This window comes from Pristis pectinata, chromosome 16 (genome assembly GCF_009764475.1).
Source record: "Pristis pectinata isolate sPriPec2 chromosome 16, sPriPec2.1.pri, whole genome shotgun sequence".
Lineage (NCBI taxonomy): Eukaryota > Metazoa > Chordata > Chondrichthyes > Rhinopristiformes > Pristidae > Pristis > Pristis pectinata.
The window spans coordinates 27,397,403-27,423,689 of NC_067420.1; the positions used below are offsets into that span (position 1 = coordinate 27,397,403).

The following is a 26,287-nucleotide window of genomic DNA, read 5'->3' on the forward strand; positions in this document are numbered from 1 at the left end:
TTGGTTTATTATTGTCACATGTACTGAGATACAGTGAAAAACTTGTCTTGCACACCGTTCATACAGATCAATTCATTACAACAGTGCATTGAGGTAGTAAAAGGTAAAACAATAACAGAGTGCAGAATAAAATGTTACAGTTACAGAGAAAGTGCAGTGCAGGTAGACAATAAGGTGCAAGGTCATAACGATGTTGATTGTGAGGTCAAAAGTCCATCTTATCATACTAGGGGACCATTCAGTAGTCTTATAACAACGTGATAGAGGTTATCTTTGTGCCTGGTGGCATGGGCTTTCAGGCTTTTGTATCATCTGCCCAATTGGGGGGTAGGGGAGAAGAGAGAATGTTAGAATGTCTGGGGTGGGTGGGGTCTTTGATTATGTTGGCTGCTTTACCAAGGCAGCAAGTAGTGTAGACAGAGTCCATGGAGGGGAGTCTGGTTTCTGTGATGTGCTGAGCTGTGTCCACAACTCTCTGCAATTTCTTGTGGTCGCGGGCAGAGCAGTTGCCATATCAAGCCATGATACATCTGGATAGAATGCATCAATAACTGTCTCTGTGAGTAGTTTTTTTCATATCCTATCAGAATAGGTTGGGCATAATATTTTAGTTATATTTCTGGAGAACTGCAAACTTTCCAAAGATAATACTTTTGTTAAATATCAGATTTAACCAGATTTAATAGAAACTAACTATCAGATTTAATAGTAACTAAAACCAAGTTATCAGTTATTTCCTGCTAAGTTTTGATCTCCATGATGACTTGATCTGAGGCACAAAAGACTGCAGATGTTGGAATCTGGAGCAACACACAAAGGAGCTGGAGGAACTCAGCAGGTCAGGCAGCATCTGTGGAAGTACATGAACAGTCAACGTTTTGGGTCAAGAACCTTCACCAGTCCTGATGCTGCCTGACCCACTGAGTTCCTCCAGCTCCTTTGTGACTTGATCTGTAAGTTGTGTTTAATAAAATTGCCAAATTCAGCAGTCATGTCAAATATGTTTTTGAGTTTTTAATGCCAACTCTTTAACATTCCATCTGAAGTTATGTTTGTAAAGTATATGTGACATAATAAAGTATATGTGACATAATAGATTGAAAATAAGAAACATCCTAAGTAATTCCCTCTAATAAATGACATTTGATTAAACATAGGCCACTGATTACAGGTAAATGAATTCTGAGTATTAATCTTATATAAATCCTGCATATCACTGCCAACATGATTACTGCTAAGAAATTGTGTGGTCAGCTCTCAAAGGGATTATTCTTGCTTTTTATCTAATTGTAATAATTCAACTTTAAATTACCAGACTCATAATCTAGAGATGAAAACAGAAAAATTGGAAATTTTCATTAGGACACACAGCATCCATGCAGAGAAAAATACAGTTGATGTTTCTCTTTCCAGAGGTCTGTTCTAACAATCCAGAAGTCCCACCAGGGCAGCTATGGAACTTAAATTCAGTTAATAACTGGAGTTAATAAAATCTAGTCATCTCTTATAATGACGACATAATTACCAGATTGTCATAAAATCCCATCTGGTTCACTTGGATTCTATAGAGAAGGAAATCTGCTATCCTCACCAGATCTGACCTATATTTCTCTGACCCCACCAAAGGAGTGGCTCGTAAATGCCTTCTGAAATGGTCCAGTAGACCATTTAGTTGTGTCACAACTGCTAAATTGGAAAACAAAATGATCACCTGGTATCAACCATAGCAACGTATTTGGACACGGCAAAGTATCTCTCAGCCCAGAAGACCTTGCAAAGTCATCATCACAAATATTTGGTGACTGCTGTCTACTTTGGGAGAATGGTCCTAATGACTACTTAAGCAACAATCTGATACAGTTGTACTCATAAGATCATACATTACAAACAATTTGCCAGATTCTTATATCACAATGAAAATCAAAAAAACCTGCAAATGCTGGATATCTGAAATAAAAATAGAAAATGCTGGAAACACACAGTGGATCAGGCAGCCTCTGAGATGTCTTCCTTCCCCTAACCATGGCTTCTTCTCTACCACAGTTGACAGAGACCTTGACCACATCTCATCTATTTCCTGCCTTCTGCTCTCACCTCCTCTCCTCCTGGATAGATTTCTCCTGTTCATCACTTCAGTGAATCATTCTTTGCAGTTTCCACCACCTTCAATAAGTTTCCACCACCAGACACATCTTTCCCTCCTCTCCCTTTCAAAATTCCTAAGAGGCCCTACCCTTTGCAATTCCCTTGTCTGCATTTCCACCTCCACCTTTCCACAGCACTTTCTCATGCAACTGCTAGAGATGCAACACCTGTCCTTTTACTTCCTCCCTTCCCATCATCCAGGTGACTTCCAGGTGAAGCAGAGATTCACTTGCACTTCTTCCAATCTAGTCTATGGCATTTAGTATCCAGAGTGTGCTCTTCTCTACAATGGAGAAAGCAAACACAGATTGGGTGACTGCTTTACAGAGTGCTTTACACAGTGGCTTTAATTCTTCATCACATTCCCATTCTGTCTGTGGTCTACAGCACTTTTCTAACAAGGCCCAATGTAAGCTTGAGGAACAACACCTCATATTCCATGGACAGGTTGCAGATTTCCAAATTCAATATCAGTTCTACTACATCGGGTAACTCACTTCTCTGTTTACATCAGCTCTACTGTAGGTCATCATCTATGATATTGGCTCAGTTTTTCTCTCTTCATTAGCACAATCTGACCTGCTGAACATTTCCCTGCATTTCTCAACTTTTATGTTCCTTTGTTCATGTTCTCTCTCTCAAACTTCCCTCCTTAACCTATCAACCAGATGACTTTATCTCCAGCATATTCCCACAGCAACCCTGGCATCACCCTATCAGAAAGTTTCCTATGAAACTTAAACTAATTTCTTTTTTCTCTTTCAGCGTTTTGACAAAGGGTCCTTGATCTGAAATGTAAACACTAATCTTTCCATGGATGCTGCCTGACCTGCTGAGTAAACAACACTTGGAAGAAACATTGGAGGTAATAAAGACACAGAGTGTACTTTGAGTGGGTGGACTACAATGCCCATCACCAGTAATGGTTTGGTAGCATTACCATTGGCAAAACTGACCAAGTCCTTAAAAGCAGATCTCTGTACACTATATTCTAGATTATGTAATTGCTTTTCTCTTGTAATACCTCAATGTACTTATGTGAAGAAATGATCTAAATGGATGGCATGCAAAACAAAGTTTTGCACTGTACTTTGGTACCTGTGACAATAATAAACCAATTTACCAATTTAGATCTGTTAAATTTGGTCCGTGGCAGGTAGTCAGTGAACCAATATGAGGTATAAACTTACTGACCTCATCCACATTAATCAACTTGTTCAAAATTCATCTGATAGAAATGGTAGCAGTGTCCAGCACACAGTGCTTGTTAAGATAATGATCTGTCCTTTAACTGGGGCATCCTTTTGTGTCAAAATAAAATTACAATGATGCTAAATGGGATAGGTCAAAACATATCTGGCAGCTCAAAACTGGGCATCCATTAGGCACTGTGGGCTATCAGCAGAAGCAGATATGTATGCCACCATTATCTGTAACACATGGCTCAGCATATCCCTTCCTCAACTATTACAATCAAGGCAGGAGTATCACCCAGATTCAAGAAGTGCACAAGAAAATGCTGGGAACAGCACTTGGCTCCTCAATGATGGCAGAGCCCTGCATATGAGTGCTAAAGAGAAGGCTAAAGCACTAGGATGAACATAGTTGTGAATACTAAAGTGCTGATTAGATTATCTTTCTCAGCTTCCTCCTGAAATCCCCAACCCCAGCCTATTCAATTCACATGACATGATATTACGAAATAGCCAAGAACACTGCACAGAACAAAGATGATGGGACCAAATAACTCATCTCCTGACAGTCCAAAGCCTTTCCACCATCCTCAAAACATGAATCATGGATTGTCATGGAATACTCTCTACTTGAAGAGTGCAGCAGTCCTGAAGCTAGACATCCTCCAGGACAAAACAACCCACTTGATTGGGACCCCAGCCAGCACCCTAAATATGCAATTCTTCCACTGCTGGTGAATTGTGGTTGCAGTGTGGGCAATCCACAGACTAATGCCATGGCATCTCCCAAACCTGCAACCTCCACCACCTTCAGGACAAGACCTTCAGACACAAGGAAGTACTTACAGGTTCCTCTCAGCACATTATCCTGATTTGGAAATATCTCATCATTTCTTCTTTGTTACTGGATCTAAATCCTGGAACTCCCTCCCCAAGTATTTTCATCAGAAGGTTTGCAGCTGTTTAGAAAGCAGTTCTCCACCATCATTTCAAGGGCAAATAGCGATCGGCAAAAAATGTTGGCCATGAGAGCCACACCCAGATTTCAAAAAAATGTTTTGATATAGTGCAACTCCATTGATATTATGAAATAAGCTGTTTTGTTTCTCTTAGAACATAGAACAGTACAGTACAGAAACAGCCAATCTAAAATGCCAATCTAACTAATCCCATCTGCCTGCACATAGTCTGTGTCCTTCTACTCTCTGCCCATTAATGTGTCTGTCTAAATGCCTCTTAAACATTGCTAACATATCTGCTTCTACCTCCTCTCCTGGCAGTGCATTCCAGGCACCTACCACCCTCTGTGTAAAAAAATTGCCTTGCATATCTCCTTTAAATTTCCCCCTCTCACCTTAACCCTATGCCCTCTAGTATTTGACATTTCCAGCATAGGAAAAAGACTCAGTCTACCCTTCCTACACCTTATAATTTTACATACCTCTATCAGGTCGCCCCTCAGCCTCTGACACTCCAGAGAAAACAATCCAACTTTGTCCAACCTCTTGTTGTAGCTGATACTCTCCAATCCAGGCTACATCCTGGTAAACCTCTTCTGCACCCTCTCCAAAGCATCCATATCCTTCCAATAGAACTGCACACAATACTCCAAATGCAGCCTAACCAAAGTTTTATACAGCTGCAACATGACTTGCCAACTTTTATACTTAATGCTGCAACCGATGAAGGCAAGCTGTCATACCCCTTCTTTACCATTTGTTCTGCATGCCGCCACTTTCGGGGAACTATGGACATATACACAAGATCCCTCTGTACATCAGTGCTCCTAAGGTTCCTGCCATTTACTGTATACTTATAACTAGTGAATAATTTTCCCAATAAATAAATTATTTTATTTTCTGAACCTGCTGAAAACCTGGTTCATCTCTTTTTACAGCGTGATCAACAAACTGAAACATTAACTCTATCTGTCTCTCCACATTTGCTGCTCTATATGATTAGAAAAGACTCTTGTCTAGAAATGACAGTTGCTAATGTTAGCAGGTGGGAAAGTTATTTTTTTGCACAACATTCCTTTTTATTTTAACAGAGGCATTTGAGCATTTATTTTAAGTAGGTATTGCCATTGCTAAAATAGCAGAGAAAGGAATGTCACACATTGGTCCACTGATATCAGCAATTGTCATTTCAGAGCTTTTATTCCATTTAGTTGGAACTTGACTGGGTTTAGATATTATAAGGAATATTTTCTGCTCCAACATTGTGATACTTAAACATCCTGATGACAGAAGGAGTAAAACAAAGGCACAGAAAATGATGCACACACTCTTGTTGAAAATGTATTGAGTTACATTTTCAAGAAATGCTGGAAATTATACCAAATCCATTTGTATCATCAAGCATTCTCCTGCAGCATCTTGACCGAAGTTTTGTAACATTTTACAAATATCGGCATACCTCTTTCACTGGAAAGTCTGCCACTTACACTCAGGACAAGGGGCACCTGTCATCAAGCATTGTCGCAGTGCTGACCCACCTCCAGTCATTAACCCTCCAGAAATTTAAACTCACCCACAACTCTGACTTTACTAATTTGCATCGTCCACTACTCCTAAGTTATATTGTTTTCCAGTTAAGGAACAACTTTTAAATTCAAATCCATTTGTGAGCTCATTTTCTCTGTAAACTTGAGTGCTACAGATACACAAAGTGCCAGCATTCCTCCACTTTTAGTCTTCAACTCATTCCCAATTTTAATCTCCTTTATTATTGGCACCTGTGCCTTCAGCTGCCGAGGCCCTAAGCTCTGAAATTCCCTCCCTAAACCTTTCAGTCTCACTTTCTTCCTCTAGGACACAACTTAAAACCTACCCTCTTGTCGACCTATTAATAATCTGTCCTTATATCCTCTATTCAGCCCTGTTCTCTTTTATGTGGAAATACTCTGCTTGGAGATTTTCCAAAAAATCCCACACGGATGACCAGCAGGATTCCTTTGTACAAAACCTTCATTAACTGCAATGTGCGAATGGTCAAACAGTCAATGACACCAGGTCATAAAGTGCATTACTCATTTACCATGCAAAAGCCTTGATAACTTCACTTTGGGACAGTGTTCTATGCGTGGGCTATTTGAAAGAGTAGATTGCAAAGGTATACCTTAAGAGATAAAGGTGGTATAAATCATTGACAGGCCACAAACAGGGGCCAAGTAAAGATTCAATTCAGCACACTCAGCTGTCAGAATATTTCCAAAGAAAAATGATGATGTTTATTCCATTTGTGAACAAAACATCAGTGGTCTGCTTGATGCATTAGTATACTGTGGTTTGGCTAATGACACTGGTGTCAGCCACAGTTACTTGGAATGACTCTAAGAAATAAAACTTCAGATCAGTAGTGACTTTGGTGAAGCTCAGAACTCTCCTGCAATATCTGGATAGAAGTTTTGTAACAATTTACAAATATTGACATACTGCCCTTCAATGCCAAATCTGCCATTTACGCTCAGCAACTTTGAGGATGAGGGGTATACATTGTGACAGTGCACTACTAACCTGCCTCCAGTCATTAACTCTTCAGAAATTTAAGTTCATCCACTGAGGTCAAGGTTGTTCATAATTCAGTTCCTGCATAGTTGCATGGAGACCAGGAAAGTAGGTTGTGTTATGTATTTAAATCTCACAAGGCTAAATGTACAAACATGGTGAGTTCATCTCTGATATATTTGAATTTGTTTCACTTGGGTCTCCTTTCATTCTGTTCTGCTTCTAAAATAACAGCAAAATAACAGCCAAAGCAATTTCCATATTCTGCATTTTAACTGGATCCATCAAAAATCTTACTGCTAAAAATAATATGACAGGCCACCCTGTCTAATTACAATCATATTTTGATTGGACTTTGAATACGGTGTCCAGTTGTCTTGGGAAAGGGTTCAGAAGACATGGTTAAGACAATTCCATAGATATGCTATGGTTATGGGAAGAAGCTTGAGAAATTTTGTGAGGCTTAGGCAAGATCAGATTCTACTGTTCAAGCATATTAAGGGCTTTCAACTGAAGCTAGTAATTACATTTAACAAATTCAAAATCATCAGCAGAAGAAATGTATTCCTTCTTATCAAAGACTGTTACACTAAAGCTACAGAAACAGTAATGCAAGCAATCAACTTGATGTTAGCCTTATATAATGATACACAGCCTTCCATATTTGTTTATTGGCTTTTCAACTATGTTGTTCAATTAACCAGCTCTTTGCATACTAAAAATATTACCATGACAACAACCTTTAAATAAACGACATAATATAGTAGACCATTCAAATGAAGCACGGGTCTGAACATTTAAAAATACTTCTAAAAATATCTCCATAAGTTTTTACTTAGTTATGCTGTAGTGGTAAAGTATGCAGGTATTTGTTTCAATTAATTAATTGATTAATTAATTAGAGAATGCAGGATAAGCCATTAAGTTGAAAATGTTAACAATAGATAGAGAGAACTTAATTTTCAATGTAGACAACAGAGACTGCAGATGCTGGAATTTGGAGCAAAAAATAAGCTGCTGGAAGAACTCAGCAGGCCAAGCAGCATCTGCGGAGGCAAAGGAATGGTTGATATTTCAGGTCAAAACCCTGCATCAGGACTGAGAGTGTGGAGGGAAGATAGCCAGTATATAGAAGTGAGAGAGAGGGCTGAGAAAGAAGCTGGTAGGTGATAGGTGGAAACAGATGAGGGGGGAATGACATGCAACTTGAGCCAGGTGGGAAAGGGGAAGGGGGAGCGCTGAGACAGAGGCTAGTAGGTGGGAAAGAGGAGGGGGGAAGTGCAGAGACAGAGGCTGGTAGATGGTAAGTAGAACCACACAAAAAAAAAATCAGGCAGATAGAGGTGAGTGTGGGACTTTCAATGTCAAACTTTCAATGTGTTGACAAGAAGGAAATAGTGAAAATAACCTACAGCTTTTCTTTGCAGTCATTAGGAACATGAGATGGATGCCCATACAAGGCTGATATACATCTTAATAAAAAGCAGAAAGTTATATAAAATACCTGCTTAGTTATTCCATTGCAAAAACAACAAAAAAAAAATTCCTTACTAGAAATGATGATACTCATGTTTTTAAAGTGAAAAGATCGATATGAGACTCCCTGAGCTCTGCTAGCTGCATGCATCCCAGAGAATCAACATAGTGCTACTCATTCTTATCTTTATATTTTTCCATGGAATCATCCCTCCCACTCCCACCCATCCTTTCCATCTCCGAGATCTACTCCAGTCCAGTCTTCTAACTTGCCAGCACACTAGCTGGCTCAGATCCACAATTATCGGTTGCTCCTTCAGTCAATGTCTTCTGCTCTCCGAGTATTCTTCCTTCTTCAACGATTCCAGTTTCTCCCCAAACTTCCTCCTGAAAAGATTCTTAAGGGAATTCTGCCTTCTGTGCCGTATTATGCACTCCTAGTACCTCTTCCTTATCTGACTCCCCCAATCTAAGTTCATCTTCTCTGGAAGTAATCAGTACCACAGAAATATAAATTATCTTTGTAACAGGTTTTTAGAAATCATATTTCATTCTAAGATTACCAGCTATCATACAATTGGTTATTAATTATGCATGCAGAATTATACTGTTGATGTTCTCATCATCAACTGACAATTAGAGAAGACGTGTTATCTTAAACAAGTCTCAAGGAATATTTCAACAAATATAATCAAATCTGTAAAATGAACTATTTCTTCCAATTGTGAAGATATTCACATCAAGGTCTTTTAAGCTAAAAATCTGCAGGTTTGACTGCACTGAAGTAGTTACAAACAGAAAACCTTTAACACCCTTCCTTAAACAAAGTCTAATCTGGAGCTAAGTTATGCAGGTATGTTCAAGTGGCCATTAGATCTCCATGGTGAAGTCTCAAAAGTTAGTATTTTCCACTGGCCACAAATTCCAGCTGACCAAACATGTAGAGGTTAAAATTCAATTTCAATTGGATTGAAATGGGCAGTATATGATTGGCTATTGGTTAGACACCCATTAATTTTCCTTTCCCTCTTCCACAGAAAGAGAAATTATACTATTGGACATTCAGTGAAAGCAGCAATGTTCCCATTCTCTGCCAATTTGAAATGCTTTTAGGACATGGCTAGAAATAAAAGTATGTGGAAGAAATAGTTCCTATGTTTACTTGTGGTGCTTCAGAGCAAGAGGAATTAATGAACTGAATATATAATCATTCAAAATCAGAGTACAAGAATAATATTAACAAAACCAAGCTCAAGTTAGAAGTAGATACAATGTTAGACAATGATGCTGATTAACAAAGTAAGGTCAACGTAGTCAGTGACAGATCACCAGCAGTACAGCAACCAAGCTGCGCTTATTATGCGGAAGAGATATAATGAAGTTTATTAAAATGCGGTAATACAATTTAGATATGAACTAAGATAGCACTGATAAAAAATGCTTGGTTTTATGTTTGTCCATGTCGAATAATATGTTGTAGTAATGTCTTTTTATGTCTTTTCCAATAAATGAATTTGAGTATGTTGTATCAGAGAGACATATTTGAAATTGTGTAACAGGAAACTGATGGAAAGTAAGTGTTGGATTCCAGTAATCAAGAATACAAACTTCCCTTCACGTATATGTCGCCACCAGCCCAATGTTGAAAGTTGCAGAGTGACAAATTTTGCAGATTGAAGTCAGCACAATACATTCTATTTTGCAATACTGTTATACTTCATCTAATTTTAGATTGTACACATTTGGCACTGTGGTAAATTCCTAGGCCATTATTGACATGGATATTTCAATGCCATAACAAAGATGGTCTGCTTAAATATAAAATTAAAATCTGACCTGATGAAGGCCAATCTGACACCCAACCCGTGTGCTTGACATTTTTTCATACCTGGCCCAAATCCAGCAGTTCAATGTATATCACAATCCATACCTGCCATTTTCACCTTGCGCCTCCATCCCCCATTGGGTAGGGCCCTCCACTGCTTTCTGAAACAAAGGTCCAATCAGTTCCCCTCCACTAACATTCTCATCTGTCTGGCAGCACTTCTTCTTACCCTTAACAATTTCTCTTTTGGTTCTTCCCACTTTCTATAATTATAAGTGTAGCCATGGGCACTCACGTGGGCCCCAGTATGCCTGTCTTTTCATTGGCAATACTTTCTCCCTCTCCTCCCCCACCTAGCTCCATATGTCTAATTCTTTTTTTCCTTATCTGTTTTCACCTATCACCTAACAGCCTCTATCTTTAAACTCTTCACCCCCACCCCCCTTCCCGTTTGCTCATGTTCTGTCAGACTTGGGTTAGTTTGTCAGGTCAACAGAGAAGTCATTGCATGAACTAATCCATGTGATGCTAATCTCCATTCCTAATCAGGTAAACATAGAAGAACCCAAGGCATTGTTCAAAGAGAATGGGCTTTAAATCATTGAATAAATACCTCCACAGACAGAACAATTTCTTACTTGTCTCATTGCTCTTTGTGGGATCTTATCCATAAGTTATCACAGTGTGCAGAGTTTTACAAGGATGTTGCCTGGACTGCAGGGCTTGATTTATAAGGAGAGACTGGATAGGCTGGGTCTATTTTCATTGGATTGACCTTACAGAGGTGTATAAAATCATGAGGGGCTTAGATAAGGTGGATGGTAACAGTCTTTTTCCCAGGGTAGGGGAATCTAAAACTAGAGGGTAAAGGTTTAATGTGATACGTGAAAGATTTAATGGGGACCCAAGGGGCAAATTTATTTCATAGAGGGGAGCTGCCAGAGTAAGTGGTAGACGCAGGTACAATTACAACATATTAAAAGACATTTGGACAGGTTCATGGATGGGAAGGTTTATAGGGTTATGGACCAAACACAGGCAAATGGGACTAGCTCAGGAAGGCACCTTGGTCGGCATGGATGTTGGGCTGAAGGGCCTGTTTCCACGCTGTATAACTCTATATGCCCAACATTTCACAAAAAGCTTTGTTGTAAAATTAAAGTAGTTTCTTTTCTTTCTTTACTATTTATTTTTAAATCTATCGTCATATGTTAAGAAATCTCTCCAGTACATACATAGCATTGTTCTTCGGATGGTTGTATTCTGAGGAAATTCTATACATTTTCTTAATTAAAGAGTGGAGGGCCAGTTGGAAAGTTATCAGATGTACACAGGCTCTTGAATTAATAAAAAAGTCAAAAAATGGGAATAATCAAAGTATTCTGCCATTACCCTGAAGCAGCAGATCAATTGAGCTTCTTCTACGTCCAAAAATTCAATGATTCCATATGGTTTGTATTAATGCAAGTGTTCTCTTTCTACCATGTCAAATAATAAGGGGACAATGTACTTTGCATGATATTTTAATATTGTAAATTATTTCTGGGTAAACCTGCAAATGGTTCAAATGCAAATAATCTGAGATTATACATTGTGCAGTAAGGACAGAACTAGTATTACATCTGTAAAAATTGTGGTGATAAATGGACCTGGAAATAGTACAAGGGAGATAGAAGAACACACTTGTAGGCACATTTCTCACATGCAAAAGAAAATTGCCCAGTTGTAATGGGATGTTTCAAATTCCCTTATGTTACCTGCAATACATTCAGTGTAAAAAGCATGGAGGGCACAGAACTCCGAAATTGCATTCAGGAGATTTTTTTAACATCAGTATAAAGCAAACTCAACATGACATGGGACAGTTCTGGATTTAATTTTAGGGAATGAAGCTGGGTAGGTGGAAGAAGATGATTGGGAGAGCGTTTTTGTACTGGTGATCATAATTCAGTTAGATTTAGTGCTGTTATGAAAGTAACAAAGGTAAAATAGGAATAAAATTTCAAAATAGCAGGAAAGTAAATTTTACTGGGTTCATAAATGATTTACCAAAAGTGGCTGGAAACTACCACATGAAGGAAAATCAATCTCAGGACAATGGGAAGAGTTCATAAAGAAGATTCAAGAAGTTCAGAGTGAACATGCCTCCATAAAGAAAAAGGACGGCAACTCTGGAGCCTCATGAATGACAAACTGCATATGGTATTAGACAGAGCAAAAGAGGAAAGCTTACATCAGACACTACAGGTTGAATAATAAAAAGGAAATTTGGAAAACAAAATGGAGGCATGAAAAAATACTAGAAATACTGGATAAGAGGGAATATGCAAAACAATGTTGTGACGCAAAGCATGGTGGATGGCTGGAACTCACTGCCTGAAAGGATGGCAGAGACAGAAGTCCTAATCATATGTAAAAAACTCTTAGATGTGAATTTGGAAGAAATGTGCCCTTCAGGAAGGTGGGTGGCCCTTTTTTGACCAACTCAGACATGATGGACTGAATGGCCATCCTTTGTGTCATAAAAATTTCTATGATTCCATAGCAAGTCATCCCACACCTGCTACTTACAGCTCCGTTGTATTATATATCTACTTATATGTACATATTTTAAATAAGATCTGCTTTGCATATTTTAAAATATGACACAATCAATATTGTTATCAAGTGTGTTCACTATTAATATGTCCATTTTGAAGTTGAGGAAATCAAAAAGTTAAATACCTTTCAGTCAAGGGTATATTTTGCCGTGTCTATCTTTGCCCCTTAATTGTTGCAAAATAAATTAAAAGAAAAATAAAACAAGGATGGAGTCACAGTAGTAGGGCAGGCATGGTAGTGTAGTGGTTAGCATAACGCTACTACAGTGTCAGCGACCCGGGTTCAATTCCTGCCGCTGTCTGTAAGGAGTTTGTACGTTCTCCCTGTGTGTCTGCGTGAGTTTCCTCTGGGTGCTCCGGTTTCCTCCCATATTCCAAAGACATACAGGTTAGGAAGTTGTGGGCATGCTACACTGGCGCCGGAAGAGTGACGACACCTGCGGGCTGCCCCCAGCACGTTCTCAGTAACGCAAAAAAAGATGCATTTCACTGTGTGTTTCAATGTACATTTGACTAATAAATAAATATCTTATTTTAAGAAACATTTACCATTTTTCAACCATTTCTGGAAGAGTTACTCTCAGTACTGTGTTTTAGGGCATTCTTTTTTAACGCAAGCTAAAAATATGCTTAGGAGGAGATTCCGAAACACAATCCCAATCTGATGGATCAGGCAGTATCTGGGGACAGAAAAAGAGTTAATGATTCAAGCTGATGCCTTTTATCAGAACTAGGAAGCATGTTTTAGGATGCAGAGAAAGGGGAAGGAATGTCAGTAATATGGTACTGACCAACAGGAAACAAAAGACACAGGTGTCATTGGTGTCAGCTGAGAGAGGGTAGTTGCAGCTGATCTGTTTGGAGGAGATGTAAATGGAGGGAGATGAATGTAAACAGGAGAAGGAGAAAAAACATGCTGGAACTGTAAGATACAGCAGTTGCTGGAAATAAAAGGGAATGCTGGAACTATCCAAAAGGTAGAAATTGTAGAGGCAGAAAAATTGATTAATATTACAGATTTGTCTTTATGGTTCTGACATGATGTGACAAGAACAGCGATTTAAGAAACACTGAATACCTTGAACATCCGTAATCAAGGATGGATCCAAATTGTGAAGCATGGAATTTTGGTTGGAATCCACCTGGAATAAGATGGAGATACTGTATTTGCTTAAAAGTGGCAGTGGAAGCATGGTTTGGTCAACAGCTTAGCAAAAGCAAGACTGAAAAAGAAACCATTGAGAGGGAACAAAGTAAAAGAGACAAACGGAAATCCTGCTGGTGAGAAGGGTAGAACTTCTTAAAGGCAGGCATTCCTGGAAGAGAAGTGGCAGTGAATTCAAGTCATCAAAAAACAAAAGGAATTGTAGATGCTGGAAATCTGAAATAAAAACAAAATTCCTGGACAGACTAACAAATCAGTAAGCATATGTGGAGAGAGTTCTATTTTTCACAGTTCCAGCACTTTTTTCCTTCATCATTCCCATTTATTTCCTCAGTTTACATCTCCTCCAAACAGATCAACTGCAATTAACAAGACTTCAGTATCCTTTGTCAGCCAACACCAACACTATCTGTGTCAACTCTTCAATCATGGTCTCTACCCTATCACAGATATTACTATTGCTCTTTACATTACATGCTTGTTTTCTAACTTTTCCCAGTCAGCAAACAGAAACTAACTCTGTTTCTCTCTCCACAGATGCTGAGCATCTCTCCTGACCTGTGGAGTATTTCCAGAATTTTCTGATCTTACTTTAGCATTTTCAGTTTTTTCCTTTTCATTTGCTTCCTAATCTGATGGGATTGTGTTAAATACAGATCGGATTTTACACCTACTTAACTTTATGCCCCATTGACCAAAATGGAGCATAAAATCAGACAGTGTTAAGTGAAGACTCAACTTAAACACATCTGTTATAACCAGGCAATTTATGTTAAGATCCAGGCAGAAATATAACTGCAATATTAATGAGCTATATTTGAAGTTATTTCCTCATGTATTGCTTAATAATAAGTAATTCATTCACGTCTCTGTGTTGGATAATGACCTTATGTTCCATTGTCTGGATCTCTCTTGAGGATTGTGAACAGCAAATGATATGTGGTAGAAATAGGAACAGAGTTTATATTTTGTTAAAACATTAAACTGTGACTTGCAGGAAGTGCTCCATTAAGAATAAATGTGTTAAATGAGTTAAAAATTTAAGCCAAGGAAAGTGTTCATTACTTTTGTGCAAACGTCATTTATACACACTAAAATAAAGCAGCTTAATGAGTTCATGTCCAATCTCAGCAATTTGTGTGGTCCAATTTGACAAGACTGAACTACATGCAAGCATGATATTAATATGACATTCAGGTCACACAAGGATTGTAAGATGGAATGAATCAACTCCCATGTTTACAATAAGAACAGAAAATACTGGGAGTATTCAATAGATAGGCAGTATCTGTGGAGAAAAAATCAGATTTAATGTTTTAAGTCAATGACCATTCATCAGAAAGTTCTGAGGAAAAGTTTCTTAGAGATGCTGCCTGACCTGTTGTGCATTTTCTGCTTTTATTTCAGATTTCCACCCTCTGCAGCTTTTTGCTTTTCCCAATGATGCTCAGAGCTCACCAGACCAGCCTACACCACAGAACCCAAGATAGTATCTAAGATAAAGACAAGATTTAAAACACTTGTTTTGTTTTTGAAACACTTACCCATCTTAAAGACAAGTTGCTCCTATCTGTAAAATGGAGGGATAATGTATCCTTAAGGTCTGTGTAATGTTTAGAACCAGTTGCCTGGATATAGTTCAAACTGACTTAATCCTAAATTACTTGATCCTAATAAACAAGCCAAAATGCTCTATCTTTCAGTGCAGCTAAACCATTGCACAACTGAGAGATCTATCTCCAGCAAAAACTGCCAAATTTGTCGGGATTAAGCAGTATCCCTGGGGATGATCTGCTCGTCAATTTGCCCAGTATTTAAAGCCCTGGGCTGTGACCAGTCATTAAAAATAAATGCAAAAAAAAACTGCTGGAGGAACTCAGCGGGTGAGGCAGCACCTGCGAAGAGAAATACAAAGTTGACGTTTCGGATCGAGAACCTTCATCTGGCCTCCACAGGTTTCATCTGAAATCCAGTCCATTTCCTTCCACGGATGCTGCCTGACCCGCTGAGTTCCTCCAGCAGATTGTTTGTTGCTCCAGATTCCAGCATCTGCAGTCTCTTAAAAAATGAAAGCAAGTCCATTCAACTGTTCAGGTAGGAAATTTATGGTATGACACCGTACATCATTCCTACAATCCAAAACATACACACATAGATCTCTCCCCCTCCCCGCGTTTAGACGGGTCAATGTCGATTTTCCCAGAGGAACGCTTTTGGTGACCCACTTAACGATAGACAGTGAAGGAACAGATCACGTCAGCGAGAAATATCTCCCCACAGCGAAAGGGACTGAAAGAATTACAGAGTCAAAGTGAACCAACATTTGCTTCCCGATGCTAGGCGAGGTTTCTGCGCCCGTTGATAGTTTGCAGCGCCGGGGTTGGGAGATACAGTAGGTCCACCTCCGCTCACACTTCGGCTGCGCCCCGGAGCGCCGCCCACTCAACAACCTCCATCCTCTCCCCGTGCACCAATGAGCCTGCTCTGAGGGTGGCACTTCCCAAGCAGAGACCAGGAAATAGGTCACACAATGTAGTAAGTGACAAGGCAACTATTTGAAATCTCCAGCCCTAATACCTGAGGTAACGATGGGATTTTACGCTGCTGTTTGACCCGGGGAAGGAATCATTGAACCGGCTTTATTGTGGCGATTTTATTTCTACTTTCCTAGAGTCAATTTCGGGGGAAGAGAGGGAGGTCGGAAAAAGGTACGTGCATGGGTTTAAATCAGACTTTCACAGGGGCTGGATGCGGTTGTAGTTTCAGACTAACTGTGCCGAAACTGGGATCCTTGCATTCCTGTGACACAGACTGCATGGAGCTGTGTTTGGTGGTCTGACCGAATTATGTGAAGGTCTTCGTATCTAGGGTGATGTCCTTTTCCCGATGGTTTAAGCCCCTCCACAGTACTCTATATAAAAGGTTCCACCACCATCCCGCCCCCCTCCCCCGCCGCATATCTTTTTTTTCTGAAACAAGAATACATGTGTTTGATTGCGTGCAGTTGGCAAAGTAACCAGTGCGATTTGGGGAACTAGAAGAGTGCAGAAAAGGGCGTTATTTCGGTAAACTAAGACGATCGTTGTCATAGGATTTCTGAATACATATGTACATTAGAGCCTTTTACGATTTATGGGGGTGGGATGGGGTTGCAAATACACTGGGACATCTCTGGACATAACCTGGACCAGCATCATCGGGGACCTTAAATTAGGAAGACTGGTAACCTATATTTGTGCAGGCAGCAGCATCGTATTGACAAAAGTCACCAATAATATGAGTGAGCCTTCAGTTCACTGTCGAATCTGATTATTCATATCCTTCCCCCCCCCCCCCCCCTCCCGTTATTGTCGACATCCTCAGTGGAAGGCGACGTGGTCAGATTAGGGCACAAACCGTATTAGTCATCAAACAGCTGGACCTCCATACATTGAACCAACTGTTCAAAGAATTTTACTTCGAGTCCTAAGGGGAAGCAAATGTCTCGGTATATTGATCTCATTCAGTCAATAAGATACGGAAGGATATCTGCTAATTTAAACCAACAAAAGAACTTCCAGAGGGTGAGTATTTTGGACTGTGTGCCGACTACTACACAAGAAAACTCCTGCATAGTTCTACTTAAGCATTTGGGTATGTGCTACAATTCTTAAAGGGGCACCCACCCATTATGGTATGTAGTAGTTTGAGGAGGGGGTGGGGCTGGAGTGGAAAGGGATAAAGGCTGATAGGTGGAGCCAGATTGGGGGGGGGGGGATGATGGGCAGATGGAACCCTGCGGCTGTCTGTAGGGAGTTTGTACGTTCTCCCCATGTTTGCAGGGGTTTCCCCCGGGTGCTCTGGTTTCCTCCCAAATTCCAAAGACATATGATTAGGCGTTGTGGGCATGCTATGTTGGTGCCAGAAGAGTGGCAACACTTGTGGGCTGCCCCCAGCACATCCTCAGTAACGCAAAAAGACGCATTTCACTGTGTGTTTCGTTGTACATGTGACTAATAAATAAACATCTAAAAAATACAAGTTGCTGCAGGAGCTCAGCCGGAGCTCAGCAGGCCAAGCAGCAGCTGTGGAGGTTGACATTTCAGGTTGACACCCTACATTGGGAAAGAGAGTGTAAAGAGGAGGTAGAGAGCATAAAGAGGTGAGGGGGAGGAGTGAGGCAGGAGCTGGCAAGTGATAGGTGCATCCAGGTGAGGAGGGGTTGTTCGGGCAGGTGGAGCCAGGTGGGGGAGGGATGCCCATCTTACTAACTCATTAATATTGTTTCTCCAGGCTGGAATTAGAGGTCACGGTCACTAAATAAGGGGTCAGCCAATCTAGACAGGGCTGGGATGAAATTTCTTCATCAAGAGGGTAGTGAATCATTGGATTTCTATACCCAAGAGGACTTTGAAGGCTCAGTCATTAACTGTATTTAACAGAGTTGTTAATAAATTGTTGGATTCCAGGGGTATCAAGGGATATGGAGTTAGTTCAAGGAAGTGGTGCTGAGGTAAAAGATCAGCCATGATATTATTGCATAGCAGAGCAGTACGAGGGGCTAACTGGCTTACTCCTACTTTTATCTCTGATGCTGTTGTCAACTTCACCAGTGACGCCTGATGTAATTGCAACTGAAGCTTCTTTATTGTCTTCAATGCTTAAAATTATTTGACGATTCTTGTTTTTGTTTTGTTTTCCTGGTTCCACATGAAACACCTACAATGTGAAGTGTATAGCACTTCCACTGACTTCTCCTTGGGCCCCAAAAGATTCCCAATTGAATCCCAGGGTTTCATCCTTTGCCCAATCCTATTTTAAAAAATGCACACTAATCCCTGCCATATGGCAGACACAAGAGACTGCAGAAGCTGAAATCTGGAGCAACAAACAACCTGCTGTAGGAGCTCAGTGGGTTGAGCAGCATCTGTGGAGGGGAAAGGAACTGTTGATGTTTCAGGTCGAAATCCTGCATCAAGACTTTTTATTCTGATGCAATGTTAAATGGCCCCCTGACTAGTTCTCATGTTAGTTTCAAGCACATTATGCTCTATGGTCGCACAGTTGTTTGCTAAAGTCCCATTTGTTACCCTGTCTTGCATTGCAGCATCCTTCAAGATTCATTTGCGATTGGATCAATCTATGGTCTTAGCCTTCCTTCGTATCTTTATACTTTTTTACCCCAGCCCACATACCCTTCCTTCCATTATTACTTGTTCTACACTTGACCTCTGTAATTCCCTCCTTTGTCAACTCTCTTTCTCCCTGTGTTTGCCCTTATTGAATGTTCTTTTGCTGAGTTAACTTTTCTCCCATCTATTTGGTCATACTTTTGCCATCCACTGCTCTGTGAAATATTCAGATGCATTTATTTTGTACAGTGTTCCATAGAAATGCTAATTGGTGATGATCATTGGTAACTTCAGTTGAAAGCATGTTAACTTGTGTTGTAGTTAGGAAGTATCCAAGCCAAGATTCTAGTTTCTCCAGAAAATGATCACTGACCTTATTTCAGGCTCTCTGAAACAGAGTATTGGTCAGCCAAGGTGTGTAGCCCACACTTAAAGGTGAAGGATATTAAACTGTCAGTTTGAAAGGATATTGTACTTTTGTGGCTACGCAGCCCTCTTGTGAATGAAGAGCTGAAGCTGATGCACTATGGTGTTGGTCAAGGAAATCCTTGCCAAACATACATGATAACCAACAATGACACCAGTGATCAATTTCCAGACTAACTATAAGAATCCTTTTGTTTCCACATTCATAAAAGATTCTCCAGTTGTTACCAAGTTTTATTGATAAGAAATGAGGTTATTCTGTGTGAAGATAATTGGTGTTTGCAACGTAAGTGGATAGACACCAGAGTGCACTCCTTGACCTCTGGTTTTTTGAAAATGTTACTTGGTCCTTTAAATAATTTCCACACCTGAAGGTGTTTTATCTGTTAAATTGTATTTGAAATTTTCAACAGAAAACTCAGACTATCTCAATGATTTTTTAATTTTCCCAGAATGGCATTATTGCCTCACTGTTAGTACTCTTCATAAATTATGAAGAATGTGGGTTCAGGACACTCCAGAGACACTTCTGGACTGATGTTTCAGTGCAGTACTGAGTACTGCCTTTCAAGTGAGACATTGAACTAAGGCAGTATATTGACATGGATTGTTCTTCTGCTTTATTTTAAAGATATTTTTATCTTTATTAGTCACATGTACATTGAAACACACAGTGAAATGCATCTTTTTGCGTAGATTGTTCTGGGGCAGCCCGCTTGCTTCCGGCGCCAACATAGCATGCCCACAACTTCCTAACCCATACATCTTTGGAATGTGGGAAGAAACAGGAGGAAACCCATGCAGACACAGGGAGAATGTACAAACCCCTTACAGACAGCAGCCAGAATCGAACCTGGGTCGCTGGCACTGTAATAGTGATACGCTAACCGCTACACTACCGTGCCTGCCCACATTTTAATGAAATGTATCTTCTATTTGATCCTATTTCATATTATGGCATATGTTGGCCATCTGCGAGCTGATGTTGACGTTATTAAATATTTGACCCATATATATACTATATCTTTCTGTGACTCTATGACTCAAATGCTCCTGATGTGCCACTCCTGAACATTTTAAAAAGATTTTTTTGGTTTTTTTACATTATAGGCTACCATAGAAATCACAATTACTTAATTTGGCCCAATTTATATATCTTTCCATCACCAGGACTGATTCCACAAAATTGCACGTCCTTGCTCGGCCACAGTTCATAAACTACTGAAACCCTCAACTGCCCATTTATGTTACCTCTAGTCTCGATTATCCCATTGCTCTCACCCTGTAGCCTCCATAAACTTGAGATTATGCAAGTCTCTGCCACTATATCCTGGTACCGTTATAGAAATGCGGGGACTGCTTCTGTTCTCTGACAGTGAACTGCTACTGAACATTAAAAAAATAGGCAGAACTGAGGCTGGTGATTTTGTCCATCTAGGGGTTCGTTTTGCAGAAATGGGTGAATGACTTGCCTTTTCCTCTCTAACCCCACTCCCCAACCCGTGTTGAACTACCTTTTGCGATTTTTGCCTCCTCTACCTTATACAATAATAATTCCAGACGTTGATTGTGCTTTTGGTTCCAGATATGAGTGCTGAATTTGTCCTTAATTGCTTATACCTTCACTTGCATTGGTGCACAGTGTTAACCTCTTTTATTCTGCTGATAAGTCTGAACAATCTCCACTTATGCTCTTCGTATGCAAGAGCGTATGCTTTTTTTTAACACAGCTCAGTTTTCTGATGTTGTAGATCACACATTTGGCACCTTTCTCCATTGTGGCAAACTGCATTCTGCAATTTATAGGTTTCCGCTAATGCTTTTCATAAAATGAATGCATTTCATTAATCACTACCATGATTGCCTCTTTGGGACAATTGCCAGCATCTGCAGTAAATGTGGATTTGTTGGAAATGTTAACAAGGGCCGTGTTCTTGGGAGGAACTAATAATGTTCTTGAATGCTTTTATCTCTTTAAATATTTTAACCAAATCTTTATAGAATCTAGGTCATTCTAGAGAAATGTGGGATAAAGGTGCAGTCAGTCCCAATAACACCTGCATTTTCCATGCTGAGTATCACTTAGAATTCCTACTTCTAAGCAGTAATGTGACAGCAAGTCGACCTCTAATTCTTCGAAATTTGGCATAGCCATGCTAAATTGAGTCAAATAGGCTACAGCCACTGCGTACATCTATTCCTCAGTGGTTGATGGATTGGGGCATTCAGCTGCCTGCAGCAGAGTAAGTGAAGCTCAACACAAATCCCAAGGGGCTTTTTAACAAATGGGACGAGGGGTCTGAGCAGCAGAAGCACCCACCTCCCCGTCAGTCAGCACCTGATTGGAATTCAGATCAGCAGATTGACGATAAGCCAAAGAAACTTGAAAAAATTGTTCATATGTTCCCCAAATGGAAGAGAGAGCAACTGTTCCGGAATAATTGAGTCTCTGGGTTTTGGGATCAATTACAATACCTGGAAAAACTATAGGAAAACTTTTTGAATCCCAGTTGAACTTGCAATGGTTCTCAAGTCTGTCCTCGTATGTTGTGACCTCTGACAAGTGAAAGCATAACAGAGAGAATCCCCACATTCATCAACAAACTGCTTTCAATCTGCACCTAAAAGTGCAGTTTTACTTCTATTTAGCTGTGCAAATGATTCTGGTGTAATGCAGAGTTCATCAGTGTTGCTTCTATAAAATATGTTGTTGTTCTTCAATACAAATGTGGGGCCAAAGTGTTCGTTAGCAAGGGGTGTGTAAAAGTGCTACATAGCAGTGGTTTAGATTACAGATAGAGCAGAAAGTAAAGTTTGCAACATAAAAAGTTGGTTAGAAGGCCTGTAAATTTAGTATCAGATTTAAATATAACAGAGGCAATCATAGGGGAGGACTTAGTAGAAGAATGTAGAAGGTTGTAAAATGGGTTTGGCAAATCACAAGATCACAAGACAAGGGAGCAGAAGCAGGCCATTCGGCCCATCGAGTCTGCTCCAAGAAAAAGGGAAAAAGAAATGGGGTGGGAAAAAAAGAAGAAAAAAAAACTATTCTAATCCCATTTTCCAGCCTTATCCCCATATCCCTTGATACCCTGACTATTTAGATATCTGTCTATCTCCTCCTTGAATACCCCCACTGATCTGGCCTCCACTGCTGTGCGTGGCAAGGAGTTCCACAATTTCACCACCCTCTGGGTAAAGAAATTTCTCCTCATCTCTGTCTTGAAACTGTACCCTCTAATTCTAAGATTGTGCCCTCTGGTCCTGGACACGCCCACCAAGGGAAACAGCCTAGCCACATCTACTCTATCCTTACCTGTCAACATTTTAAATGTCGCTCTGAGGTCCCCTCTCATCCTTCTGTACTCCAGTGAGTACAGTCCAAGAGCTGACAAACGCTCATCATACTTAAGCCCTTTCATTCCTGGAATCATTCTCGTAAATCTCCTCTGACCCCTCTCCAACGTCAGCACATCCTTCCTAAGATTTGGGGCCCAAAACTGCGCACAGTATTCCAAATGAGGCCTCACTAGCGCCCCGTAGAGCCTCATCAACACTTCCTTACTTTTATACGCTATACCTCTCGAGATGAATGCCAACATAGCATTCGCTTTCTTAACCACCGATCCAACCTGGTGGTTAACTTTTAAGGTATCTTGTACGAGTACCCCCAAGTCCCTTTGTACTACCGCACTATCAATCTTCTCTCCTTCTAGATAATAATCTACCCGCTTATTTCTGCTTCCAAAGTGTACAACTGCACATTTCTCAATATTGAATCTCATCTGCCATTTCCTTGCCCATTCTCCTAAACTGTCTAGGTCCCTCTGCATTCTTTCTATTTCCTCTATGCTCCCTACTCCTCCACTTATCTTGGTGTCATCCGCAAACTTAGCCACACAACCATTTATTCCATCATCCAAATCATTGATGTACAAGGTAAAAAGGAGCGGCCCCAACACCGACCCCTGCGGCACACCACTAGTAACCGGTAACCAACCAGAACGAGATCCTTTTATTTCCACCCTTTGCTTCCTGCCAACCAGCCAATGCTCCACCCATTTTGCTACCCTGCCCATAATTCCATGACCTCTCATCTTATTAATCAGTCTCATCTTATTAATGTGAGCCAAGAGACTCCAAATTACATGTTTTAAATTGAATTTGAACTTGCATCTGTAACAAATTTTTGAGATAACAGTATGTACTTTCATAAAATAGTTTGAATTTTTCTGAATCTTTGTACTATGCTATTGAGAAAAAATAATCCCAATAATTCAAATTAAATGCAATTAACATAGTAAGTGGAAAAATTGGTACTGGGAAAATAGAATGAACAGATGAATTGAATTGAGATACTTGAGATTCTACATTACATCGGAAGAGGGAAACAGGCAAGGCCATATTTTGAACACATCTGAACAGATTTTATTAGTATATCTTGTGTTTTGGTTAGCTCATTGTGACTTTTCTGATCTCTCAATATTTCTTCTTACCTCCTTTTATCAACCCCTGCTGCCAAAAGCAGCAATCAAAAAGATGGCATGTCATTGCCATTCTGTCAGTGTTCTGAAATGCCAGCCCAGGTCATGTGCTCTAGTCTGATCCCTTGACTTTCTGACTTGTCTGCCACAAGCACCAAATGAACTTCATACTCTATTAACATGATGTCTCTTTCTCTGTATGGTCTTTGATTCCCATGTAATTCTTTTTTATTAAGAAACCATTAAAATTGCAGTTCTCCTTTTTCCTGTAACTGTTGTTTACAAAACTGCCTTTTATACACAGGGTTAATGGTGTTTACTTGTTTCTACTGGCAAGGCAGGATAGTAGTTCCGTGGCAGATGTGGGTTTAAGAGATCAGGCAGCATCTGTAGAAAGAGAAAAAGAGTTAATGTTTCAGATCAAAACCCTTCCATCAAAACTGGATGGACAGAAAAATGATGAGTAGCAAGCTACAAGGAGGATGGTGGATGGATGGATAGGACAAAGTGAATATTTCTGATAGGATGAGACCAGGGTTTTCCTTGCAATGCACTATAACCAGTGAGGTCCTAGAGAACTGGTGAGTAGCTAATGTTGTTCCATTATTCAAGAAAGGAAATAGGGATAATCCTGGAAACTATAGACTGGTGAGTCTCACATCAGTGGTAGGGAAGCTATTGGAGAGGGTTCTTAGAGATAGGATTTATGAGCATTTGGAAAATCATGGCCCAGTTAGGGGCAGTAGGCATGATTTTGTGCGGGGCAAATCACGTCTTACTAACTTGATTGGGTTTTTCGTGGAGGTGACGAAGGTGATTGATGAAGGTAGAGCTGTGGATGTTGTCTACATGGATTTTTGCAAGGCTTTTGACAAGGTCCCTTATGGTAGGCTCATCCAGAAGATTAAGATGCATGGGATCCATGGTAACTTGGCAGTTTGGATTCAGAATTGTCTTTCCCATAGAGGACTGAGGGTAGTGGTTGATGGGACTTCTTCTGGCTGGAGGTCCATGACTAGTGGTGTTGCATAGGGATCTGTACTGGAACCTCTGCTGTTTGTGATATATATAAATGACCTAGATGAAAATGTGAATGGGTAGGTTGGTAAGTTTGCAGATGATACAAAGATTGGTGGTGTAGAAGATTGCCAAAGTATACAGTGGGATATAGACAGAGAAATGGCAGATGGAGTTTAGTCCAGCCAAAAGTGAAGTGTTGCACTTTTCGAGATCAAATGTAAAGGGACTCTACATTGTTAATGGCAAAATCCTTAAAAGTGTTGATGAGCAGAGGGATCTTGAGGTCCAAGTCCATAGCTCCCTGAAAGTGGCTGTACAGGTTAATAGGGTGGTTAAAAAAGCTGTATGGCATGCTTGCCTTTATTAGTTGAGGCATTGACTTCAAGAGTTGGGAATTTATGTTGCAGCTTTATAAAACTCTAGTTAGACCACATCTGGAATATTGCATTCATTCCTGGTCGCCTATTATAGCAAGGATGTGGAGGCTTTGGAGAGGGTGCAGAAGAGGTTTACCATGATGCTGCCAGGATTAGAGGGCATGTGCTATGAGGAGAGGTTAGACGAACTTGGGTTGTTTTCTTTGGAGCCGCAGAGGTTGGTGGAAGATCTGATGGAAGTTTATAAGATTATGAGAGGCATAGAGTAGACAGCCAGATTCTTTCTCCCAGGGTCAAAATGTCTAGTATTAGAGGGCATGCATTTTAAGGAGAGAGGGGGTAAATTTAAAGGAGATGTGTGGGTTAAGTTTTTTTTATACAGAGAGTGGAGGGTGCCTGGAATGCACTACTGGGGTGGTAGTGGAGGGAAATATGAGGCTCTTAAATATGTATTTGGATGTGCAGAGAATAGGGGGATATGGACCTTGTGTAGGCAGAAGGGATTAGTTTAATTAGGCATTTAATTATTAGTTTAATTAGTTCGGCACAACGTCGTGGGCCGAAGGGTCTGTTCCTATGCTATACTGTTCTATGTTCTATAATCTGATCAAGAAACTGATGAGCATAATAATGGAGAAAGAACATGATCCTCGTTCATGAGAACTATGAAATGAGGGCTGTTGGAGAATGAGGATGCAGATAAAGGAATGCAAGTATTACAAAATGCAGGGCTGCAGGACATGGCCGGCAGATTTAGGATTTTCATCACCTATCTGTTCAGCCATTTCAATTTTCATTTATAACTAAGAACCGTGTACTATCCTCAGGTTATTCTAGGAAGACTAGAGAGAATAGTAGAATGATACAGATCAAATGCTGCAAAGATTACACAGTAACAACAAGGAGTTCAAATGCAATGTAATTTCTTGTTTAAAAGTATATTTGAGAATAGTGCC

General features: G+C 40.1%; 1 protein-coding gene across 3 annotated transcripts in view; it reads left to right on the forward strand.

The window, feature by feature from the left end:
• Positions 1 to 16,393: 16,393 nt before the first annotated feature.
• LOC127578714 (tyrosine-protein kinase HCK-like) overlaps positions 16,394 to 26,287 on the forward strand; it is an 84,047-nt gene continuing 74,153 nt past the window's right edge. The window contains exon 1 of one of the 3 annotated variants that reach the window (XM_052031055.1): positions 16,394 to 16,621. The gene's annotated coding sequence lies outside the window, so the exon portion shown is untranslated. Of the gene's footprint in view, positions 16,622 to 17,325; positions 17,477 to 26,287 lie in introns of those variants that run through there. The other 2 variants (XM_052031057.1, XM_052031056.1) reach the window with 2 other exon arrangements.